Below are 25,387 nucleotides of genomic sequence, written 5' to 3'. Positions count from 1 at the left end.
CTCACTTCTTACACACTGATATTTTATCCTGAAGAATACATGATACGTTTCATATTCCTGCTTCCTGGGTTTTGTCACCTTACTGTTCTAAAGTGTAAGATCAAATCTTTAGGGAATAATTTTTAAATGAGATGAACTGTTTTGGATTAAATGTAAAAGTGCTCATTTTATGCTCCCATAGTCTCACTCTGCTTTTGATGAATGTGGACAAGATTACCTGAGTTAATGAAATAAACAAGAATCTTGAATCAGGAAGAATGTTTATTTTATAAATTTTTGAGATCTAAAATAGTTTGTGGAAACCATGAGTTTTACACTGTATATATTGAAAACTTGGGGTATCATTTCAGATTTATTTGGTATTTGGCTAGGACTATTGGGTCAGTAATGGCCCAAGCAATGACTTTGCCAAAGGAAACCCATTTTAAAGATAATTTTTTATAAGATATGAAATTAATAAAATTCAGATTGTAATTTCTTGTCTTTCTTAGGTAAACTTCCACCTGCTTTCTTGGATTTGGTTGAACTCATTTAACATTTTTTGTTATGGGTCCGTGATAGGGTGCTTCTGGGATAATGGACAAATTATTTGATACTTTATTATATTAAAAACTTTAGCAATTCAGGCAATTATCAATAGTTTATTCTGTGTTTTTCCCATTGAGACAAAATCATGGAGAGAAATCCTTTATAAGAAAAAATATAGTTTAGCTTACCTTTTCTTTTCCAGATTAGTGAGCCAAATATTACAGCTGCCCATGTTGTCAAAATGCCATGAGAGAATTTAGTAGAAGAGAAGCCAATAATGTAGTCAGATTCTGACATTTAAATAAATGTTTTTGCTGTTCTGTCAAAATTAATGATTAACTTCAGCATTAGAAGCAAGTATTTCAATAGTAGAGGGAAATTTTCCCACCATCACTTCAGAGCAAAAGTAACCCTGCAGCATTACAAATATATGTTTCAGACTAAGAGAAAAGATTGATCCCACAGGATCTCTCTCTTCTCCATCCATTGATGATGTCAGTTGAGTCTCTGATTAGCTGCTGACATTTGAAATTATGGTAGGTCAGCAAGGTTAATGAAAGCTTTCTTTATATAACTGTGTCCCCATTGCCTCTGTGCCTTCCTGGGCTCTGGCTTGTTTGCTGACCTCAAAGAGCGAGGCAAAAATAAGAATACACATCAAGAGAAGTGTAGTCTGAGCTCTCGTCTATTGATGATTTCCAATGCTGCTATTTAACAAGAGAGAGGAAGGTTAATGAATAGCGACTTAACTTCTTTGGAAATGGTTGAGTACAGAGGGTCTAGTTGATAACCTCCGTGACCCTGTTGAGGATAAACTCCATGCAGATGAAAATATTTCAGTACAGTTGGCTGGAGTACAATTTTTTCTGCCTTTAAGTGACAGAGTTACATAAATTTCCCATTTTATAATATTGAGTCATCCTCTTTTGAGGCAAGGAGAAGGTATAAAACTGAATTAGGTTTCCTGACTCATCGATCATAGTGTCTTAGACTAGAGGGCCCTGGAGACCTAGTTTGGTGTTTTTCAGATTGTGTTCTATGGCACTTTCAGATTGCTAAGGGTGCCCTTGCCAGCTGCTGCAGGGGAGGACAGAAGCGCATGGGGCCCTCACCCCAGCCATATTTATCATGCTTCCTAGGATATTATGTAATAAAAGGCTTTATTGACAAGATGAAATTTGAAAACCACTGAGCTACAACTGACACTTTGAATTTACACTTCAGGCAACTGAGGTATAATGGATAAAATGAAGTTGCAAAGATCCTGCAACTGTTCTTTGTCACAATAAAAGTGGGGAAAAACTGCATAGAAATTATATAAAATATTGTTTATTGTCATCTCACCCTTCAAAGATGTCTGGGTTTTATATATGTTCTAATTATGTACAAATCATTATTAGAATAATTTATAAGTAAATTATTATTTTATAAAATAAGTAAATATCCATAAATAGAGAATGTCTATTCCAGAATGTTTGAAGACCTTCAGATATGAGTTACTTAAGGTGTGATAAAAAAGGGAACTAAGGTCTGAGAGGAAAGGTGAAGCTGGTTCTAAGAAATGAGGCAGTTAAGAAACAGTGCCTTTGGTCAGAATTTCTGTAGGATGGCGAACAGCCTGAGTGAACACAGCCAGTTTTCTTGCTGGGCTTAGTTGGACTCTGAAAGAGATGTCCAGAATAAAGCCAAGCTCACTGCATATTGAGGATGGGGTGGAGAATCCCTCTTACCCACATGGGACTTCTGTTAATTAAGAAGAGCTAAGCAGGTCCCCCATAGGTTTCTCAAAGTCAGAATTACCTGAGTGGATTATACTGACAAGGTAGCCATGATTCTTCTCAAGTCTATTCTACTATGAAGATTGATTAGTATTTTTAGATCCAGTTAATGGTCATTTTCTCTTGACAGACACTAGCTCTGTTAATGTTACGTTGGCTTAAAATTGTGTAATACTTTTAAAGAACATATTATTCTCACGGCTGTATTTTATCTCCCAGTCTTCACTAACTGGGATACCATATTCTGTAAGGATTCTGAGGAGTGAACGACTACACATATGCCTGGAAACTCTTTCATACAAGCAGGCAAAAACAGGAAAGAAATGAGTGGAAGATAAGTCAACAAACTAACTAGAAAAAAAATTCTGTGACAATAGGAGTTAATAAAAATACACTGGAGTAGGAATTTGGAGTTAGTCATCTGTTTAATTACATGACATTGTTGAAAGCCCTCATCTTCTTTATTTCTCAGTTTCTCAGGTTGTGAAATTAGAGGCTTCATGAGATACTCTGTAAGTCTTTTTCCATCTTTAAAATATTTTTAATAAGAAAAAAAATTTGACAGAATGAGCTTCGTACTCAATGATCCAAAATTGTTAGTTTGAGAATCCAAAAAAATAAATAAAAATACTGTCAACCTAATTTCCTTACCAATGCAATGTGACTAAAGTTTAGGGAGAAAGGTGGGGAAAAGGAGATTGCTGGTAGAATAAATGTTGAGGCTCTTTATCAATGTCATCACCACTACCTCAATCACTTAACTTTTCTTTGAGCTTCTCTCCTGATTAGCCAGTTTTCACCAGCTTTATTGTCAGTTACGATAGGAAAATGTGTCTAGCTTCATACAGGGAAAAAAAAACTTAAGGCTTTTCATAAGAAAGTGTGCATTCCATTCTTACAAGGTTATTAAACTGAAATAAAAAAGCCTCTCAGAAAAATGATCAATTCCATGTAATTACTCTGTTTAAAACGAATTCAGCACCGAATGAAAATAGTATAATTCTTGGAAAGTTAGTGGGTCTGATGACATTAGGGCAGTGTTTAGGTTCAATTCTTAGGTTTAAATTAAGGGCTGTTCTCAATCTGATTTTTCATTCAAAATACTCAGAATTTGCAGCAGATATGAATTGAACTTAGAGATGTTTCTCTTTTGATTCCTATGGGGAATAGTTGTGTTTTCGTGTTTACATATTTCCCTGTGTTATGAAAGAGTGGTATTGAAGGTTCTCCAGCTTTTGTATCCCATACAGCATCTTTGCAGTACAAGCAACTCCTTTACCACAGTTATAGGCAGACCACTTCTAGAGCTCATCTTCCTAGATTTTCTTCTGCTTCCCTTCAGTGTATGTCTCCAGAAGGGAGCTTGTTCCTTGAAAAATAAAGCTGGCAGATTTATTCAATGAGAATTAACATATTTTTCTCCTACAAATGGAAAAATTATAGTAAAGAAGACATGCAAGAAATAAAATGAAGGTTGATTGACAGCTGAACATGGTAGCAAACTTTAAATAAACCATTTTAAAACCATGTGAATAAGAAGCAGGGTTCTCTGAGGGTGACTGCTGAACCCTCTGCCCAAAACAATATGCCACATAGTTAATTGTGACAGATGATTTTGAAAAGAGACGCAGCAGAATAAAATGCATGTGTCATTTTTCTTCTATATTTGGGCCTCATATAATAATTCCTTTACCACTAACACTTAAATTGGTATGGTATTCTTTCTCAGGAAATACAGGAAATATAATTCGTTCTACAATTCAACTCCAGATGTTGCTACCTGGAAAGTTTAAGTGATTCTAATACCCTATAATAGTTTGATGGGATGACCAATACAATCAGTTAGCTGTGTTTGCCATGTATATCTTTTTGCATAAGTGATGACATTTATTTCACCTCCCTCCATGAGAAATTTTTTTGATTAGAACCACTTATAACTTATCAAATTAAAAAAACTCATCTAAAATAAGTATTCATAATTGTATGTGTATGTATGTGTGTGTTTTAATGGTGGCACTGGTGAATTTTGTTTTTAGTTGAAGAGGGCGAGGTAGTTCATGAAGGACTTAGGACATTGGGAACTAGCTATTAATTATACATGGGACTTATATTTTTGTCTCGGGTTCTTTCTGACTTATCCCACTTGGATTTTATTGTTGTTCAGTGTGAATTGCATCTCTAGATATGAAATGACTTTTTGAAATAATGATTTTTGAGATATTCCCTTAGATTTTAGTCATTTATCAAATACATGTCTACAATGGATTGAGAGAAGCCAGATTGTGCAAGAGGGAGATTCTGACTTTGAAAATATTTACCTTGATGGGTAAAAATCTATTTGCCTAGAACCTAACCTTGAGTCAAATGGAATTTGGTAGCAATTCACGCAGTATTGGGCATCTTGTAGACCTGATGTTGTACTGCTTAAATTGTTGGGGAGGGAGGAAGAAGAACATGACTGTCTCTGTATATTGGCTCCACCATTTACTAGCTCTGTGCAGTGACCTCTTTTGTATCATCAGTGAAATGGAGATCTCGAGAACTGAATGAATTAACACAAATTAGGCACATAGACTAGTCTGTCACAAAGGGCTCAAAATCAGAATCTGTGTTTAGTATTACTGCATATATAGTTGTCATTTGTCCCAATAAAAGAAAATCATCTTCCTGAGGTTGCTGATTCAGGGAAAAAAGAAAAGACTGTAAAATGATTATGGAATATCATGGGAGCTCAAAGGAAGTGTGTGGCAAACGTAACAGCATGGGATGATGTTGGTTAAGATCAGTTAGAGAAAGTGTAGTGACAATTCAGTTATCAATACTTTAACCAGCTGATGTTGCCCTTCATGACATTTGACATGTAAAAACGACGGAGGGTGGACTGGAAAAGGCTAATTGATTGTATTGATCTTTCCCACCAAGCCCCTATAGAATAAGGGATCCTCAGACTCTCTCACAGTAACATTTGGAGTTGGAAAGCAGGCTGAAATATGTCTCCCATCTTTAGTTTAATTAAATTCTATCATATGCAAATTTCCTGAGACAGGAAGTGTAATATACCAATTTCTTGACACTTGCAGTAGCCTGAGAGTTTATGGGTCTTCTGAGAATAGCACCTAGGGCTCTTGTATGTCTCGTTTGCCAGCATTGTTACTTTAGTTACGATGATGTGGGCATTTGCTCCCTAATGGTTGAGACTCTCTTCTCACCAGATGTGGTCTTTTGGAAAAGTTCAAACTGCTTGGCAGGTCAGTGAAGGGGAAGCAAGCATTGTCACTGCAAGTGCTCTGCCTATTTTGTGGCTAAATGGATGACTTTACTTTCCAAGGTTGTCAGTCTTTCACAAGAACTTACATTTAAATCATAATAATGATGCTATTCAAACTCCAGTTCATTCTGCCAGTATTTGATTAGCAAGCTGGCTGAACGCAGTGATAGAGAGGAGGGCAGATTTTTATTTCATCTAGGGTATCATTACAGCTTAAACTGGCTCTCACATTACCATTATTATTATTGTTAATTGTTATTGGGGGGGTAGTGATAAAATTCCTGCCATTATTCTCTGTGGGGAAGATGACATGATCCCTTTCGTAGGGCTTCATGATCAAAGTTAAATAGGCATATATTATCTCACCTCAGAAAGGGCTGAGAAAGCTTCAGTTTTAACATTTTCATGTATTTACTTATAATTCAGATAAAATTGCCTGTGGAAAATTAAGCTCAAAGGCATTGATAGTGTGCAGTTTTGCATTCACAAGCTTGTAAATATGTTTGAATGTATATATGCGTTTCTGCGTATGGATACACCTAGCACTTACTCTTGTGTTATTATGCTTCTAATAGGTAGGAGTCCCAAATGCTATGCAGCATGTGGCACTGAATGCATATGGACATCACTCATATGCATTTTCTTGTCATGCTTGTGATGACTGTCTGCGTTTAGTGCTCACTGTGCGTAAGATTTCAGTTTTCGTTTTTAACCATTGTAGATGGAACAGCTTAAGAGTAAAGGATTTGAGGATTCATTGGGTGAAGAAAAATCACTAATGTATCTCCTTATCTTTCATTCTGAGCAGTTACATAAATGGTTTATGGGCTTGCTGAATCAGAGGCTCTACTAATTCTAAAAACAAGTGTCACAGAAAATTTAAAGGGCCTGTGCTATTTATTTTCTGACACAATTGTATTTTCCAAATTAATTTTGAGCAGTTTTAGGTTTAAAAAAAATTGAGTAGAAAATAGAGTTCTTCAGTATATCCCCTCACCCCCCACCCCACATACTGGTTTCCCCCATAATTAACATCTTACATTAGTGTCATACATTTCTTACAATTGATGAGCCATTATTGATAGATTATTATTAACTAAAGTCCATTGTTTACATTGGGATTCACCATTTGTATTTATATTCTGTGGGTTTTGACAAATGTGTTGTGATCTCTCTCCACTGTCATAGTATCGTACAGGATTTCACTGCTCTAATAAGCCCCTGCGCTCCATCTACTCATCCCTCCCTCTCCACGAAAACCTAGCAACCACTGGTCTTTTACCACCTTTGTAGTTTTGCCTAGAGCTGAAATCCTATATGTAGCCTTTTCAGATTGACTTCTTTCCCTTAGTATCCATGTCTTTTTTGTGGCATAATAGCTCATTCCTTTTTATTTCTAATTAATACCCCATTTTATGGATTTACCACAATTTGTTTATTCGTTCACCTACTGAAGGACATCTTGGTTGTTTTGAAGTTTTGGCATTTATGAATAAAGTTATCAACATTTGTGTGCAGGTTTTTACATGGACATAAATTTTCAGCTCATTTGGGTAAATATCATGGAGCATTTCTGGGTTATATGGTAAGAGTATGTTTAGTTTTGTAAGAAACCTCCAAACTGTCTTCCATAGTGGCTATACTCTTTATATTCCCACCAGCAATGAATGAAATTTCCTGTTGCTTCATTGTCCTCACTGGCATTTGTTGTTGTCAGTGTTTTGAATTTTGGACATTGTCCTGGTTTAGTGTCTCATTGTTTTAAATGGCATTTCCTTAATGGCGTATGATTTCAAGCATCTTTTTATATTCTGTTTTCTACCTGTATAACTTCTTTGTTTAGGTGTCTGTTTAGGTGTCTGTTTAGAACTATTGCCCACTCTTTAATTGAGTTGTTTGTTTTCTTATTGTTGAATTTTAAGAGTCCTTCATATATTTTGGATGAAAGTAATTTACCAGATCTTAGTTTTGCAAAGATTTTTCTCATAGTCTGGTTTGTGTTTTGATTATTTCAACAGAGTATTTTTTTTTAATAGAACAGGAGTTTTTAGTTTCAGTGAAATGCAACTTAATTATTTTTTTCTTTCATGGTATGAGCTTTTGGTGTTGTATCTAACTAAAATGTCACAAACAAATCCAAGATCACCTTGATTTTCTCCCATTATCTTGTTGGAGTTAAAAGAATTTTTAGTTTTGCATTCAACATGCGGGTCTTTGATTTATTTAGAGTTAATTTTTGTACATAGTTGCATTTTGACATGGACAAATTTATGCTGATGTTGTGTTTCAATCCCTCATTTGCAGAAAACTGTAAAATTATTGCAAGGAAGCCTACTGTGTCCAAGTGAATTCAGAGAGTATGTGTAATCCTGCAGAGTAGAGCAAGATTCCAGTTGTAAGTGGGCCACCTAAGAGCTAAGTGACTTTCCTAGCCACAGCTCTAGCATATATAAATTAAGGATAATAACATATGTCTAGCTTTCTCATTTGTATTTTTGTAAGGATCACATTACATGAGCTATATGGAGGCATCTTATAAATGCTTAAGAGCAGGCAGCAAAATCAGAAGGTTCATTAGTAAGATTCCAAACTTCATTTACTCAGCTAAACACAGAAATACTAAAATTGGACTCAGAGTATATCTGACAACAAGCTAAATCAAACAAAAAGTAATATGCTAATGAATTTCAACTCACAAATGAATGAAGTATGTTGATAACTAAACTTAATGTCACAAAGCTTTAAGTCTATGGCTATTATTAAGACAAAGATATATTAGTAAGAAGTAATTAGAACTTCACCATCTTCTTTAGGTTATGGTCATATCTGCTTGCTATTAAATGACAATGTTGTGTGAACATAATTTTTTATTTCTATGGGGTAAATATCCATAGATTTACTACTCATAGACTGAGATTCATGGGTCATTTAGTAAGCAAATGTTTAACATGTTAAGAGATTGTCAGACAGATTTCCAGAGCAGCCGTACTATTTTACATTCCCACCAAGAACATATGCATGTTCCAGTTTCTTGACATCTTTGCTGACAATTGTTTTACTGATCTTTTCCCTAGATTTATTGAGATATAATTGACATACAGCATTGTGTAAGTGTAAGATTTACACTGTGATGATTTGATACATGTATATATTGTGAAATATTTACCACAATAAGGTTAGTTAACACATCCTTCACCTCATGTAATTACCATTTTGTAGTTATGGTAAGAACATTTAAAACTCTACTCTCTTAGCAGGTTTCAAGTATACAACACAGTATGGTTAACTGGTCACCATGCTGTACATTAGATTCCCCAGAACTTATTCCCCATAATACTGCAAGTATGTACCTCTTGCCCACCATCTCCTCTTTTCTCACAACCCGCAGCCCCTGGAAACCACTGTTCTACTTTCTGCTTCTACGAGTTTGGCTTTTATAGATTCCGCATATAAAATCATACAGTACTTGTCTTTATCTGTCTTAGTTACTTCACTTATGAAAAAGCCCTCACAGTCTAGCTAGGAGGTCACAAATCTGAGAAGTTCATTCTTTCTTATGGCTGCATAATATTTCATTATATTTTCTTTATCCACTCATCTATTGGTGAACACTTAGGTTGTTTCCATGTCTTTGTTATTGTGAATAAGGGTTTCAGTGGACACGGGAGTGCAAATACCTCTTCAGGATACTGATTCCATTTGCTTCAGATATGTATTCAGAAGTAGGCTTGCTGATTCATATGGTAGTTCTATTTTTAATTTTTTGAAGAACTTTCATATTGTTTTCCCTAGTGACTATTCCAATTTACATTCCCACCAGTAGTGCCCATGGGTTCCCTTTTCTCTACATCCTCACCAGCACTTGTTATCTCCTGTCTTCTTGATAACAGCCATTCTAACAGGTGTGAGGTGATATCTCATAGTGGACTTGATTTTAATTTTCCTGATGATTAGTGATGTTGATCATGTCTTCATGTACTTGTTGACCATTTATGTCTTCTTAGGAAAATGTCTAAGGCCTTTCCCTCCTTTTTAATTGGATTATTTATTTTTTGTTATTGAGTTGTATGAGTTCCTTATATAAATTGCATGTTAACTCCTTGTTATATAGAATATGTAAATATTTTCTCCCATTCTCTCATTCCACCTTTTAATTTTGTTGTTTCTTTTGTTGTGCAGAAGATTTTTGGCTTGATGTCATCTGCCCCCCCCCCCCTTTTTCTTTTGCTTTGGTTGCTTGCATTTTTGGTGTTAGATCAAAAAAATCCTTGCCAAGACCAAAGTCATGGAGATTTCTTCCTGAGTTTTCTTCAAGGATTTGTATGGTTTTAGGTCTTACGTTAAAGTCCTTATCCATTTTGAGTTAATTTTTGTGAGTGGTGTAAGATAGGGGGTCCAAATTCATTCTTCTGCATACTACTGTTTAGTTTTCTCAATACCATTTATTGAACAGACTGTCCTTTCCCCATTGAGATTCTTAACTTTCGTGTCAAATATTAGCTGCCTTGTATGTGTGGGTTTATTTCTGGTCTCTCTAGTCTGTCTCATTGATCTGTGTGTTTGTGTTTATGTCAGTATCATACATTTTGGTTACTGTGCCATTGTAATATAGTTTGAGATCAAGAAGTATGATACCTTCAGCTTTGTTCTTCTTTCTCAAGATTGCTGTGGTTATTTGGGTCTTTTGTGGTTCCATATGAATTTAGGATTGTTTTTACTATTTTTGTGAAATGGAATCTTGATAGGAATTGCATTGACTCTATATAACTTCGGTAGTTTAGACAGTTTAACAATATTAACTCTTCTAATCTATGAACATGGGCTATCTTTCCATTTATTTGTATCTTCTTCAATTTCTTTGATCAGTGTCTTATAGTTTTTGATATATCAAACTTTCATGTTCTTGGTTAAATTTATTACTAAATATTTTATTGTTTTTGGTGCTATTATAAATGAAGTTGTTTCTTTTTTTTCTTTCCAGATACTTCATTGTTATTACAGAGGAATGCAACTTTTTTTCTGTGTATTGATTTTGTATTCTGAAACTACTGAATTTCCTTATTAGTTCTAAGAGTTTTTTGGTTGAGTTTTTAGGGTTTTCTGTACATAGTATCCTATCACCTGCAAATAACGATAGTTTTACTTTTTCCATTATGATTTGGATGACTTTTATTTCTTTTCCTTGCCTAATTGCTCTACATAGGACTTCCAGTTGAATTAAAGTAGTGAATAAGTATCCTTGTTTTGTTCCTAATCTTAGAGGAAAAGTTCTCAGTTTTCCACCATTGAGTATGATGTTAGCTGTGGGCTTGTCATATATGGCTTTTATTATGTTTGGGTATTTTCTCCTCTATAACCACATTGTTGAGACTTTTTATCATGAAAAGATGTTGAATTTTGTCAGATGCTTTTTCTGCATCTGTTGAAATGATCATATAATTTTTCTTTCATTCTGTTAATATAATGTATCACATTTATTGACTTGCATATATTGCACTGTTTCTGGATGACCAGAGATAAGTCCCACTAGATCATGGTGTATAATTATTTTAATATGTCCTTGAATTTTTTTTTCTAGTATTTCATTGAGAATTTTTGCATATATGTTGGCCTATATATTTCTTGTAGTATCCTTATCTGACTCAGATATTAGGGTAATGCTGGCCTTATTAAATAAGTTTGGGAATGTTCTCTCTTTTTCAGTTTTTTTGGAAGAGTTTGAAAAAGATTGACATTCATTCTTCTTAAATGTTTGGTAGAATTCACCAGTAAAGCCATCTGGTCCTGGACATTTCTTTGGAGGTTTTGATTAACAATACAGTCTTCTTACTCATCATTGATCCATTCACACTTTTTTATTTCTTTATGATTCAGTCTTGGTAGGTTATATGTTTCTAGGAATTTATCCATTTCTTCAAGGTTGTCCATTGTTGGCATATAATTATTCATAGTTTTCTCTATTAATCATTTGTATTTCTGAGGTATCAGTTGTAATATGTCTTATTTATAGTTTTATTTATGAGTCTTCTCTCTTTTTTCTTGGAAAATTTATCTCAGGTTTTGTCTTTTTTTTTTTCTTTTCAAAAAACAAACTTTTATTTCCTTAATCCTTTCTAATGTTTTTCTGTTCTTGATTTCACTTATTTCTGCTTTGATCTTTGTTATCACCTTCCTTCTACTATCTCTGGATTTCTTTTGTTCTTATTGTTCCCTGGCATGTAATGTTAGGATGATTATTTGAGACAGTTCTCCTTTCTTTCTTTCTCTCTTTCTCTCTCTCTCTCCTTTCTTTCTTTTCTTTCTTTCTTTTACTGTAGGCATTAGTCATAAATTTCCCTTTTGAATTTTTCTTTAGAATTACTTTTGCTGCTTCCCATAAATTTTTTTAGGGTAAAGTTGCATTTTTACTTGTTTCATGATATTTTCTTTTAAATTTGTTCTAAAATTGTTTTAAATTGTTTAATTTCCACATTTGTGCATTTTCTACTTTCTTTCCTCTTAATGATTTCCAGTTTGACACCATTGTGTTAAAAAAGGATATTTGATATGATTTCAGTGTTTTTAAATTTCCTAAGGCTTGTTTTCTGACATAACATATGATCTATCCTAGAAAATTTTCTGTGTGTTCTTGAGAAGAATGTGTATGGGCATGCTTATTTTATTGTGCTTCACAGATACTGCTTACTTTCTTACAATAGCATTTGCTCACTTTGTTTCTGTGTCACATTTTGGTGATTAATTATCACATTTCAAATTTTTTGTTACTATATTTGTTATAGTGATCTGTGATCAATGATCTTTTATGTTACTACTGTGATTCACTGAAGGCTCAGATGGAATTGTTAGCATTTTTTAGCAGTAGGTATTTTTAATTAAGATATGTACATTTTTAAGCATAATGCTGTTACACATTTAGTAGATTACAGGATAGTGGAAACATAACATATATAATGGAACACCAAAAAATTTATGTGACTCACTTTATTTCCATGTTTATGGCAGTAGTCTGGAACTGACCCACAATATCTCCAGGTTTGCCAATATTCTGCTGCTATTGGATAGAATGTTTTATATATATTTGTTAAATTCATTTGATATAAAATGTGGTTCAAGTCAAATGGTTCCTTATTGATTTTCTATCAGGATTATCTGTCCTTTGTTGAATCTGAGGTATGGAAGCCCCTTCTTACTGTACTGTTGTATGTTTTTCTATTCAAACCTTATAGTACTTGTTTAATATATTTAGGTGCTCTGATATTGAGTGCATATATTTTTGCACTTGCTATATTCTCTTGATGAACTGACACTCTTCATTATTATACAGTGATTTTTTTTTCTTACAGTTTTTGTCTTAATCTATTTTGTCTGATGTAAGTATAGCTACCTCTTCTCTCTTGTTTTCCATTTGTCTGGAATATCTTTCTCCATCTCTTTGCTTTGTGTCTGTGTGTGTCCTAAAGGCAGAAGTGAGTCTCTTGTAGATAGCATATAGCTGTATCTTAACTTTTTTATTCATTCAGCCACTATGTACTTTTGATTGGAGTATTTAATCTTTTTACATTTAGAGTATTATTGATAGGTAAAGACTTACTAATGACATTTTATTATTTTCTGGATGTTATGTAGTTTCTTTGTTTCTTTCTTCCTTTCTTTGTAAATTGCTAATCTTTGTAATCATACTTTGATTCCCTCGTCTCTATTTTGTGCATATCTACTATAGGTTTTTGCTTTGTCATTACCCTAAGGCTTACAGGAAACATCATGTAGATATGAAAGTCTGTTTTAACTCACAGATGTAGTAAACGATCTTACGGTTACTAGGGGGAAGAAGGTGGCAAGAGATAAATTGGGAGTTAGAGGTTTGCAAATATTAACTACTATATATAAAATAAATAAAAAATAATTTTCTTCTAATATAGCACAGGGAACTATATTCAATATCTTCTAGTAACCTATAATGAAAAAGAATATGAAAATGAATATATGTATACATATGTATGACTGAAACATTATGCTGTACACCATAAATTGACACATTGTAACTGACTATACTTCAATTTTTTAAAAAGTCTGTTTTAAGCTGTTAACAACTCAACTTCAATCATATACAAAATCCTACCCTTTTACTCCCCCATTTTTATATTTTGAATGTCATAATTTACATCTTTTTATATTGTGTATCCATTCTCAAAAATTGTAGCTATAGCTATTTTTAATACTTCTGTTTTTTAAATTTTACACTATAGTGGTTAACATACCCGCATGTTACAGTGTTGGGATACTCTAAATTTGACTATTTACTTACCCTTTTCTTTATTGATTCTATGGGTTATTTTCTTGGCATGAAGAAATTGGTAATTACTCTGTCCAAAATCATTAGAATAGTACACTGAACATAATGACTCATCTTCACCTTGTCTTTAATTCATCTAAGACCTCCTTCAACTGAATTATATTTTTGGTGACAAATTTCCAAAGTGTTCTAAATGTTATTTGTATGATGTGGCTGATGGAAATTCTACTTAGAATTGACAGTTATTGAGGCAATTCTAACGCAGTAATGTGAAGGATTGCACACTTAATCCTTCACATGGAAAAGAATGTGTATGACAGAATATCAGTGTACTACCTAGGCTGGTCAGGAGCTACAAAGCTTTCATTTTACTAGTGTGGAGGTAGTGTTAGTGTCATAGTTGTGGATGGTTGGTAAGTTTTGGTGGCCATGGCTGAGTGATACCTGCATGCTTTCCTAAACTGAAATCATCCTAAGCTTGTTGCTTCATTTTTGCTCTGCCTGCATTCATGACTACCACTCACCTGTATTAGCACCGGCTTGGTGCCTGCTGCAGTCCACAGAGGAGAAGCAGTACAGGATAGAGGCTAATGAAAGAGGCATGATTGTTCATTTGCTCGAATATAATTTAAGCAAAGTCAAGATGGGTTTCTGAGGAAGAGTTGTTTTCATTCTGTAAAGGTCCTATGCACAATCATATTTTAACAAGATTCCCAATTTGCATTATGAAAAGCTGGCAGACTTTCCTTCATAAGGCTATTTACTGCACTTGCCCTTTCGGTAACATTACTATGTGTTTGTATTGAAGCCTGTTATTAAATGAATAAATAGCAGGAAAATGCAATATTAGATTAAAGAAAATGTTGGGCTTTCAAATGGCAAACAAATGTGTTAAAATGTCTTGTTCTTTAAATGCTCCATGGGCCTCTGAAAGACTATTAAAAAAGGCAGAGAAAACCTGTGAAGCATAGACAGAAAATGTCATTATGTGGCTACATGGGCCTCACAAACAAATAATCTATGGAAACACGACACGTTTTCTTTGTCAGGTACAAAAGTACTTCTAACATATTAATGTTTTCCTGTCTACAAAAAAGCTGCTGTTGGGACTCAGCTCGGCACTAGAGAACTTCTAGGAAAGAATCCCCAGTGCCTCGATTGCCCTTATACCCTCAATCGGTGTAAAGCTTTCAATCCTCATACCCTTCTTAATGAACCACATCCCTTGTGATCACCCACAGCAGTCCGCAAACTGTAAACTTTCCTATCAGAGTAACGCTGGACCACTATGTGCTTTAACAAATAAGAAAAAGAAAGATACTAAGGACTTCCCTTTGAGTCTTCTGGCTATTTGCCATTCTCTGAATGGTGGCTAATACAAAATCAGGGCCCAATTTTATGCCAATTTTGTGCCCCAGTTAGCAGTGCTAATTGGGGCACACAAGTAAATTGCGCTCTGCCCTGTGGAAATTTTCAGTTAGTCAACTAAATCAGAAAATCATTGAGAACACTAATCCATTGCTCAGTCACTACTTAATTAAGTGCAAAATCTATGGACCCTCCAGGAAGGACGAAGTTCAGACATGGGATCTCCATGGTCAGTTGTTTAGAATTTGATCTTTTATCTTTTGTCATAATTTAAGTTAAAATGTAAGTATGTTTGCTTTTGAAGGGTGGGTCATGGGACATTTTAGTGAGAATGAATAATCCAAGCATTATTAAAGTGGACAGGAGTAAAAGGTCATTTGGTTTCCCTCACCCTTGAAAGACATAAGTTTTCTGAGGGGGGAAAATGATTTTTGCACACACAGAGCACAAATACATTGATAAATTTAACAGCATATGCTCCACATTTCATAGGGTCAGGTTATAGTTTGGGTTCGAACCTCATTGTCTGAACTGCAGCCATGTTAATGAGAGAGCAAAGATGTTTCTGTTTGTTCACTGATACATCCTAAGTGCTCAGTAAATATTTTTCTATGAATGCATGGATAGGCATATGATGCCTAGGCAAAAATTAATTGAAAAAATGTATTTACATGATATTTTAAACTATAAAATAATATTTGTAATGTGTCTGGTACAGTGGTCACAGTACTTAAAGAATTAATGTTATGGTGTTATGTCTCTTGTGGAATGTTTCAGTAACTTTGGGAAGGATATGGCCTTTAAAATATATTTACTTTTCTAAAATGCAAGGTGATTTTGCTCCTGAAATCTTCTGTCTTAAGTTCAATATAAACTAAAAGTAGTTCAAAGCCAAATATTTTTCTAAAATTAGAATTATAGCTTAGAATCACTGTCTTTAAAAAATTTATTTTCTTTATTGATAGAGTTATAAATTTTTTAATTGTAATATGTATATCTCTTTCAGCTTGAGGACAGCTAGATTCCTAAGGAGGCTGATTTTGGCAGAATCATTGCTAGAGTAAAGCCACGTTTCCTTTTAGTGTCTGTTTTTTTAAATTAAACTGACTCAATTATTTATAATTTTTAATAATAAATAATTGACAGTTTTATTGAGAAATTTAAATTATAAGCATGAAGATCCAATTCTTTTATTGCTGAAACGAATACTGATCCATGTTTTGAAAAAGGGGCCTTTCCTCCTGGTACTATTTTGACCCTCTTCCAACTTCTCTGAACTTCCTAAGCTGTTTCTTTGCTGCCTCTTCTTTTTGTTCTTTCCCTAAATCCTTCTACTCTTTTTCCTTAAAGGAGTCACAAACTGTAATCCATAATCTCACTCCTATATTCCAGTTCTGAAATTCCAAATTCCTATAGGACATTTCCAAATAGACGTCCAAACAGCCTCTCAAGATGAAGAAATACTATTCTATCTCTCCCTTTTTTGTTCCACTTGCTTTTACTGTTGACTTTGCAATTTATGTTAATTGTACTTTCCTCTCTGCCGTTCATCCTTGGCTTCAATTTTACTCCTCCCTCACCTTCACTCTTCACTTTCGAGAAGAGTTGTCAGTCCTATTTCTTATTTTTCCCCATAAGTCTCATATGCATCATTTTCATTTCCAAAGATTTCTCATGTTCTCAGTTATGACCTTCTTAGATCAGGCTTGTTGAACTTAGACAACTGATTCTAACAGTATTCTCTTCCTTTGATGTCTTTCCTTCTGCAGTAAATCCATGCCAAGTCAATTTTCTCTAAATTTTCCTGATATGTATCTAAGATCATGTCACACTCTTATTGAGGGACTGACTATATTACCTGTAGATATATTTTCAAAATCCTTCTAGTTCCTTACATTCCATATCCTGGCTACAACCTACATTTCCTGCCGTATAAGTCACACCTTTTCTATAAACAAACAAAGCTTCAGGGTCATCTGATGGGGATGCCCCAAAGCAGTGAGCTTTGCAAACTTCCCATCTTTGTTCACATCCTCAGTTTTACGTAGTAGTCCATTTGGGCTGCTATAATAAAATTCCATAGGCTGGGGGACTTATATAAACAACAGAAAATTTTTCCTCACAGTTCCAGAAGCTGAAAAGGTTTAAGATCATGGTGAGAGCAGATTCAGTGTCTAGTCAGTACTCACTTCCTGGTTCATACATGGTTGTCTTTTTGCTGCGTCTTCACATAGTGGAGGGGGTGAGGGATCTCTTTGGGATCTCTTTTATAAGGGCGCAAATCCCATTCATGAGGACTGCCCCACCCAGGACCTAATAATCTCCTAAAGGCTCCATCTCCAAATACTGTTATATTGGGGGTTAGGTTTCAACACATGAATTTGGGGGTACACAAGCATTCAGTCTATAGCATCTCCTACTGCCTCTGGCCTATCAAAACCATATTCTTTCTTTAGGATTTATGTTAAAAAAAAATCACCTTTCCTGAGTCCTCTCTTAACTGGATGTTTTAAGGGAGTGAGGAATGGGGTGGTGTGAGAAAAACTCTTCTTCTTAGCCCCACATTATTTAATTAGTTCTTTATTGAAAACAGTGAGAAAATATAATGTTAAGAAATAGACATTATTCAGAAGGACTTAAAAATAGATAAAGTTTAACTTAAGAAAACCTTAAGTTGTAATCAGATATTATACTACTAGTTCATCCCTCTGGCAGTCAGTTTCTTCCCTTTAAGCAGGTTCAGAAGTCTAAACAACTGGTTGACCACTGTGCTCACTGTGCCTTCCATTTGAGGTGACTTTTGTCTCATATCCAAGGTGTCTGACAATGGTGACATCTAATCATTTTTCCTTCCTCACTTGGGACCCAGAGTAAAAGGTTTCTTCTTGTTAGTATTAGGGAATTTACCAAATAGCACTCTACTAATATAGTGCAAGTTATAAATAAAGACGATGGACCATCTTGTGCTTCTGACCTACTTCCAGATGAGACCAATAACTCTGTAGGATTCAGTCTAAAACTCGCTGTGTGATACTCTTCGGTGACAGTGTGGCCAGTCCAAATGTTCACAAGTGAAGGCAGTGTTCACACATAGGAAATGGTAAAGAAATCCCTTGGGTGAGGTGAAGCAGGATTGTTCAAGAATTTTCTGGCATATTACCTTTTTGTATAAAAGATACTCTACTCCCTCATAATTCTGTAATACTCATGTGAGATGTACCATATACTGCCTTATTTTATGTATTGTTGTACATGGCTTTATCCAAAACTGTGTTACAAATTGGTGAAGAACAGAGACCAGATATTATATGTGAAAGCATTTAGAACAGCGATTAAATATGAAGTTATTTAATAAATATTTACTGAAAGAACAGATAAAGAGATCCTCCTATGACATTTAAAAAAAAAGCTTGGAGTCTTCTCTTTGCCCACTTGAATGGTGGTTGTGCTATAGCTGGATGAGACCTGGACTTAGAGTTAATAGATTTGGGTTTGACTCTCATCCCTGCCCCTTTTTGAGCTTTGAGAAGCTGGGTGAGCTTAGGAATCTCTTAGAACTTCATTTATTTATTCATTTAATATACATTTCATTTTCCTCTTCCGTCAAATGAGAATAAATTTACCTCTCTCATAAATGGAACAATAAGGTTGTACTAAATGGTCATGCACAACTTCCCTGGCTTTGGAATCAAAAGCCAAGTTCTCTTACCTAAGTGTCATTGATGGTTTCATTAATGCCTGTTGCCTTACACCCAGACATCTCAGTTAGATCCTCAAATCTCATCACCAACAAATCTGTGTTGAGATTTCTTATGCCTTCTCCATCATCTGTGGTATTTATTACTGCCTCCATGATTGGCTTATGTTAACTAGTATGTCAGTGAATTGGTTCCCATTTCTTTGACTAATAGTCTAACTTTCAAGTTACCTGTATCAATTCTGCACCTCTGATTTGTATTAACTCCTCTATAGGAACTTCTAGAGGAACACCTATTCTATACCTATTAATAAGAGAATTAAACCATCATATATTATTCCCTAATTCCTCAATGAGTGCTTGAAATATTCTTCAAAAGTTACAAAATTGTGTCTGGAGGCTGCTAGGAATAATTAGAAAGGACTCATATTTATGCTTCCCTTGTATCCCTAATATGAATAAACATAGTTGGGGGCCACGTAGGTGCTCAGTAAATACTTATTATCTACTGGTATCAACAAATTCAGAGATTTGACGTTTCCAGCATCATCTATATTTCATGTAGTCTTTGCCACCTCAGTTTTACTTGCTGTTGAAAACTCTTGGTAGCCCTCAGTGAATCACAACTAGTGTTCACATTCTTGTGTGGAACCCACCCTTGAGTGTGGGCTGGTGCTGATGCCTGCTTGAACAGACAGAAAGCAGCACAAGAGATGCCATGCCAGATTCAAGCCTATGTAGAAAGTGCTGGGAGTTTTGACTTTTATATTCTTAGAAGGCAGATGCCTTGTAAGAAGTCCTGTTGCTCTGGCACCACTCTGCTGTGAGGTAGCACCAGCTAGCCTTGTGGAGAGGTCACATGGAGAAAACCAAGAGATTCAGCTGACAAAAAGTGCAAGGCTCCATTCTGTAGCCTCAGCTGAGTTCCCAGCTCCCAGCCAATGCCAGCTTATCAGCCATGTGATTGAGCCAAACTGGAGGTAGCTCTTCCAGCCCGAATCCAGTCCCTGCAGCTGATGCTATAAGAACATAACTAAACTGTCCTCTTTGGGTCCTCCCCAAATCACAGAATTATGAGCAAATTATGACTGTTACTTTAAGCTAGGAGAGGTTTTTTTTTTTTTTTTTTTTTTTAAATGCAAAATTGAGTTGAGGCCCCTGACATAATTCTTAAAAGTGCAGCCTCTGTAGTTAACTGCCTAAATTGAAATCTTGACTCGGTCAATTTCCAGCTTGATGACTTTGGGCAAGTTCTTTAATCTCTCCATACCTCAATTTTTTTTTTTCATTTATACATGAGGAAAATAATACCAACATAATAGAATTACTGTAGGTATTGAAGGTGTTTATTTCTTTAAACTCTTTAAAATGTGCCTAGCATATGCTGAATATCCAGTAAATATTAACTATTGTTATTTATGTAATCATTTGTTTAATATACACTCTCCTGCTGAATTGTGTCATAAGGGAAGGAAACGTATCTCTGTGTGTGTGTGTGTGTGTCTGTGTGTGTTTATCTTCTTTATGTCCAGTGACTGAAAAAGGAAGGAACTCAATAAATATCAGTTGAATGAATGGACATGGTGTGGGTGGAGCACAGTTTGGTATCCTAGATACAGTGGTGATGAAAAAAAAAGATGATGAATGCAATGGTGATGAAAACCTTTGCCCAGGCTTTAAATTTTGGAGTTACATGTAAGTGTTTAAATGATGGATCTTGTCCATCTGGTAATTGGTACCTACTACAAAGATTACCGCTCTGATTTCACCAGCATTGATAACATATAGTTATTGAATATCTGCTTATGTGCACAGGACATCTTGCTTTGTGCTGGGAATATACAGTTCTAGCACCTAATAGATCATATCAAGGAAATTTTAATCTAGTTGGAGAAATAGGGTATGAAGAGAAAAGAGAGCTGACAGTGTAGGTTGCTCACACTGGTGGTGAGTGCTGCAGAACTCAAGTTCACTTAAACTGAGGCGCCATGGAGAGATTGCCACAAGAGTTAAATCTTTAAACATAGGTAAGTCTTCGATGTTACAGAGGGAGAAAGAAGCTTTTCAACGGGGTTGATGTGATCAAATGCAAGTATTAGAAAGTGAGTGGATTGGATGGAAAAGAATATGTGGTCTTATTTGTTGAGCATGAAATGTTCTTAAGTCAACATTTTCTTAGAATGTGGTGCTCAGATCAGAGTATAGAGTTAAATTTGATTCTAACGAGTTAGAACAGTTGATTCTAAACAATGCTTTCCAAGTAGGAGAAAATATAAATCATATTGTGAAAGTAGATCTTAAGGCTAGAATATAGTTTTATCCAAGTTGTGTTTGAATAGTGGCCTAGATGGACCAATATGTGTGTGGCTAAGGCAGCGAGAAAATCAGGGCTGTTAGTAAGTGGTCAAAACCAGTAGTTACGTTCTTGTGTATCACCTGGATAGAAGTGATCATTAAGGACAGAAGCGGTAGAATTGAAGGACCACAGAAACTGATACTATCCACATATAAAGGGCAGAGGACAAAAATGAGGAAGACAAAAAGAGGGGATTCAGGAAAGCAGGTTTTCATAGAAACCAGGAAAAAAAGAAGTTTTTAAAATTTGGAAATTTTCAAAGTATCAAATACTTTTTAAAAAGTTAGGAAGAATAAGACTTTTAAAGTATATTATAGTATATTTATACTTTTCATTCTAATATATATAGTCAAGTAAACTGTGATATAAATTGAATTAAGTCTTTAAAGTCTACATTAGATAGGTTCAGTTCTTTGAGTTGAAAACAAAGAAACTGTTTCTGGTAAGCCATATTGGAATGGGTAGGTTGTTACGGTATGTGCCAAGGATTATCTGTAATGTAAGAGTAATGTCGAATATATACAGACTGTGTTCCCTCAATTTCCATCTTAATGCCAGACAGCTTTAAAAGAAAGAATGTAAGTGACTGTATTCCATCTTTTGCTACCATGGATTTAAATCACCCAATTGTTATTTGTAATATGCTCTTTAAATTATTAACTATTATAAGATTTAATACAGCTATTCTTTTGAAACAAGATAAAGAGTTTTATACTTTTAACACTCCACTATATTATTTTCATTAGCTGTATTGTTTTCTGTTTTATTGCTAAATAGTCTGTGGTCAGAATTATTTGTTTAAATGTAATACTATCATTTTAGACTTTTGGAAGTGACCTTGGTGTTTTTGCATTTTCAGAACAACTTTAAAAGAGAGAAACGTATTTGTGGGGGTCACTTCTCAGTGAATTTTTTCATTTTTAGTTGGAACACAAACCAGGTGTCTTCTTCTGTGTGAGCCCCTCAGTAGTTTAAACGTGCCCTCAAAGGAAAATCCTGGGAAGTTTCCGTTGTGAAGGTCTAATGGTCTATGTCCTGCTTCTTTGTCTCTTCAGTTTTCACTTGCTGTCACAAAGGAAGCCCACTAGATGGTGTTAAAACCACAAGCTGCCTACTTCGGTTTTATTTAAAAAAAAGTCTTTGAAGGAGAGTGCTTACGAGGTTTCAGAGGTTGTGTTTTGCCCACTTTTAAAAATTCAATGGAGAAAAAGTAACAAAAAATTAAACAGTATTTTCCATGTAACTTAATTGTAGTTATGAGGTAGAATACCTTTTGGCCTTGAATTATTTTACAATGAGCTGCCTTCAAAATTAAGCTGTTTTGTCAGGATAAATATTGAGTAAAATGATTATGAATCATCGTGGCAAGGTTTAATACAAATCAGAAAGTAAATTAATCCAACTCTGTCTGACTCATCATGCTTTTTTTTCTCCAGATACAAATGAAGAGTAAACAAAAGAGTTTTGGTAATTTTTAGGTTAATCATGTAGAACTGATTACTCACGAAGACTGCTATTAACATTTAGTCAATTTATACCCTACAATATGACAAATTAAAATTAATGTTGCTGTTTTTAAGATATGAAAGTGGGTCATGATTTTAAGAAAAATAAGAACTGCTATAGACAACTGGTAATGTTGTCTCTGGGTCCAGTGAATCAAGTTACTTGTGAAAAACCCACGGAAATTCCCCCCTCAAAAAATTACAAATAATTGAATAACTCTGATTTAGGTACAGTGTATCTTTAGTTTAAACAGGTCATCTTTTAAAGTGTAACAAGGAATAATAATCAAGTCTCAGTAATTCCTTGTGGAATAGCTATGGTAAAATCTTGCCAATAGCTTAATAACAAAAAAAATTTTCTTTTTAGATTGAGCATACTCTCCTGATAAAGCTCTATTTGATAATTTCTTCAATGTTTATAATCAGTTCCCTTTAGTATTCACTTAATTAGCTCATTTCAATACACTTCCTTGATGGAATATGTATGTAAATATATATTTTAAATCATTCCCTTTATTTCCAAAGTAATTGATGTAATGAAAATATGTAACTATTAACTTTTGAGTCTGCTCTAAAAAATACATACTATGCATTATAATATAAATTATCTTATGGGGAGAGAATTTTTTTTTAAATTTTGCACATCAAGCATCTCCATAACTGTCAGCTTGGCATCTTTCTGCGTGTATGTGTACCACATGCTTGCAAGCTCCCTCTGAGCCCCTTACTTTTAAAATACATTTAGTAATAATGATGACCATCATCTAAGAGTCATAGAGTGACAGCCAGTGACCTTCTCTACACTGTCAATGATCTCCTGGCTGGAGATCATTTAAAAAAATCCGCTTCCCTTTCAGATTGGCATATGCATTTCCCATGATGTCTGCTTGAGCATTATCTATTTGTTGTCCCTTTCAGTGGTAAATGAATCCATCTCTGGTGGCATGACTGCTCCTAAATGATTTGATTGATTTAGGCAGTTTTAGAGCCTTTTGATTGTCTACATTTTATTTTAGAACTTGACAGGAAGAGAGCTGGGAACTCCCTTTTTGATTTATGAGTAGCTAAAGCTCCTTCAGCAGAGATTCTGTTGACATACAGACCTATCAGCTCTGTCCATATCTTCTCTGAAACCTGCCTCACCTGCTCAAGCTCTGTTACTTCTGAATAGGTTAGCAGCTCTAGGTCACATCCTCAAGATGAGACCTTTCTGATTTCTCCTTAGAGGATGTACTCTGCTTTCTGGTCAGACTTGACATTGTGGTAACAGTAAGATTGTCATTAATAGTAAGATTGTCATTGGTCACTTACTTAAATGACATTTCCTGACTGTTTTTTAACTTTTATTATGTTGTTGTTTTAAAAATAACCAATCTACACTTTAAAATGACTAATTTGTTTTTATTATATTCATAAAGTTGTACAGCCATTACCACAGTCAATTTCAGAGCATTTTCACCATCCCCCAAAACAAACCCCACACCTGTTAGTAGCCACTCCCCAATTCTCCTCAAATCCCTAGACTTGGTTAACCTCGAATGTATTTTCTGTTTCTATTTATCTACCTCTTATGGACATTTCATGTAAAGGAGCCATGTACTCCATAATCCTTTGTCATTGGCTTCTTTCACTTGACATAGTGTTTTCAAGGTTCACCCATGTTGCAGCATGTATCAGTACTTCATTCTTTTTTTATGGTTGAGTAATACTACATTATGCGGATATGCCGTACTTTCTTTGTGTATTCATCACTTCATAGATATTTGGGTTGCTGATACTTTTTGTCTGTGATAAATAATGCTGTGAGCATGTGTGTACAAGTTTTTGTAGGACTACATATCTTCATCTTTTCATTTCTTGGTCATATACTGAGGAATAGAACTGCTAGATGATACGATAACTTTGTATTTAACATTTTTCAGGAACTGCCAAATAGTTTTTCTCAGCAGCTGATACATTTTACATTTCTATCAACAATGTAAGAGGATTCCAATTCCTCCACATCTTTGTCAACACCTGTTGTTACCTGTCTTTTTGATTATAGCCATTCCAGTGCATGCCAAGTGACATCTCATTGTGGTTTTTATTCACATTTCCCTACTGGCTAATGATATTCAGCATCTTTTCATGTATTTATTGTCCATTTGTTTATCTTCTTTGGAGAAATACCTATTCAAATTGCCCATTTCTCAATTGGGTTGTCTTTTTATTGTTGCATTTTAAGATTTCTTTATATATTATTGATTCAAGTCCATTTTAAGATGTATGATTTGCAGATATTTTCTTCCATTCTTTGTTTCTGTTTTGTTTTTCACTTTTTGATGGTGTCCTTTTAAGCACAAAAGTTTTTAATTTTGATGAAGTTTCATTAATGTATTTTTTGTTGTTGTTGCTTATGTTTTTGATATTGTATCTAAGAAGACTGCTGAGACTATGAAGATTTATGTCTGTTTTCGTCTAAAACTGACATACGTTTAGCTTCTACATTCAGATCCATGATCCATTTTGAGTAAAGTTTTCTGTCCAATCCTCTATTCTAACTTTCTTCTTTGTAAGATAAAGGGATGTCCTTCCCTAAAAAAAAGTATGTCCTA

The sequence above is a fragment of the Camelus ferus genome, chromosome 5 (assembly GCF_009834535.1).
Source record: "Camelus ferus isolate YT-003-E chromosome 5, BCGSAC_Cfer_1.0, whole genome shotgun sequence".
Classification (NCBI taxonomy): Eukaryota; Metazoa; Chordata; class Mammalia; order Artiodactyla; family Camelidae; genus Camelus; species Camelus ferus.
This window is presented reverse-complemented; position numbering follows the sequence as displayed.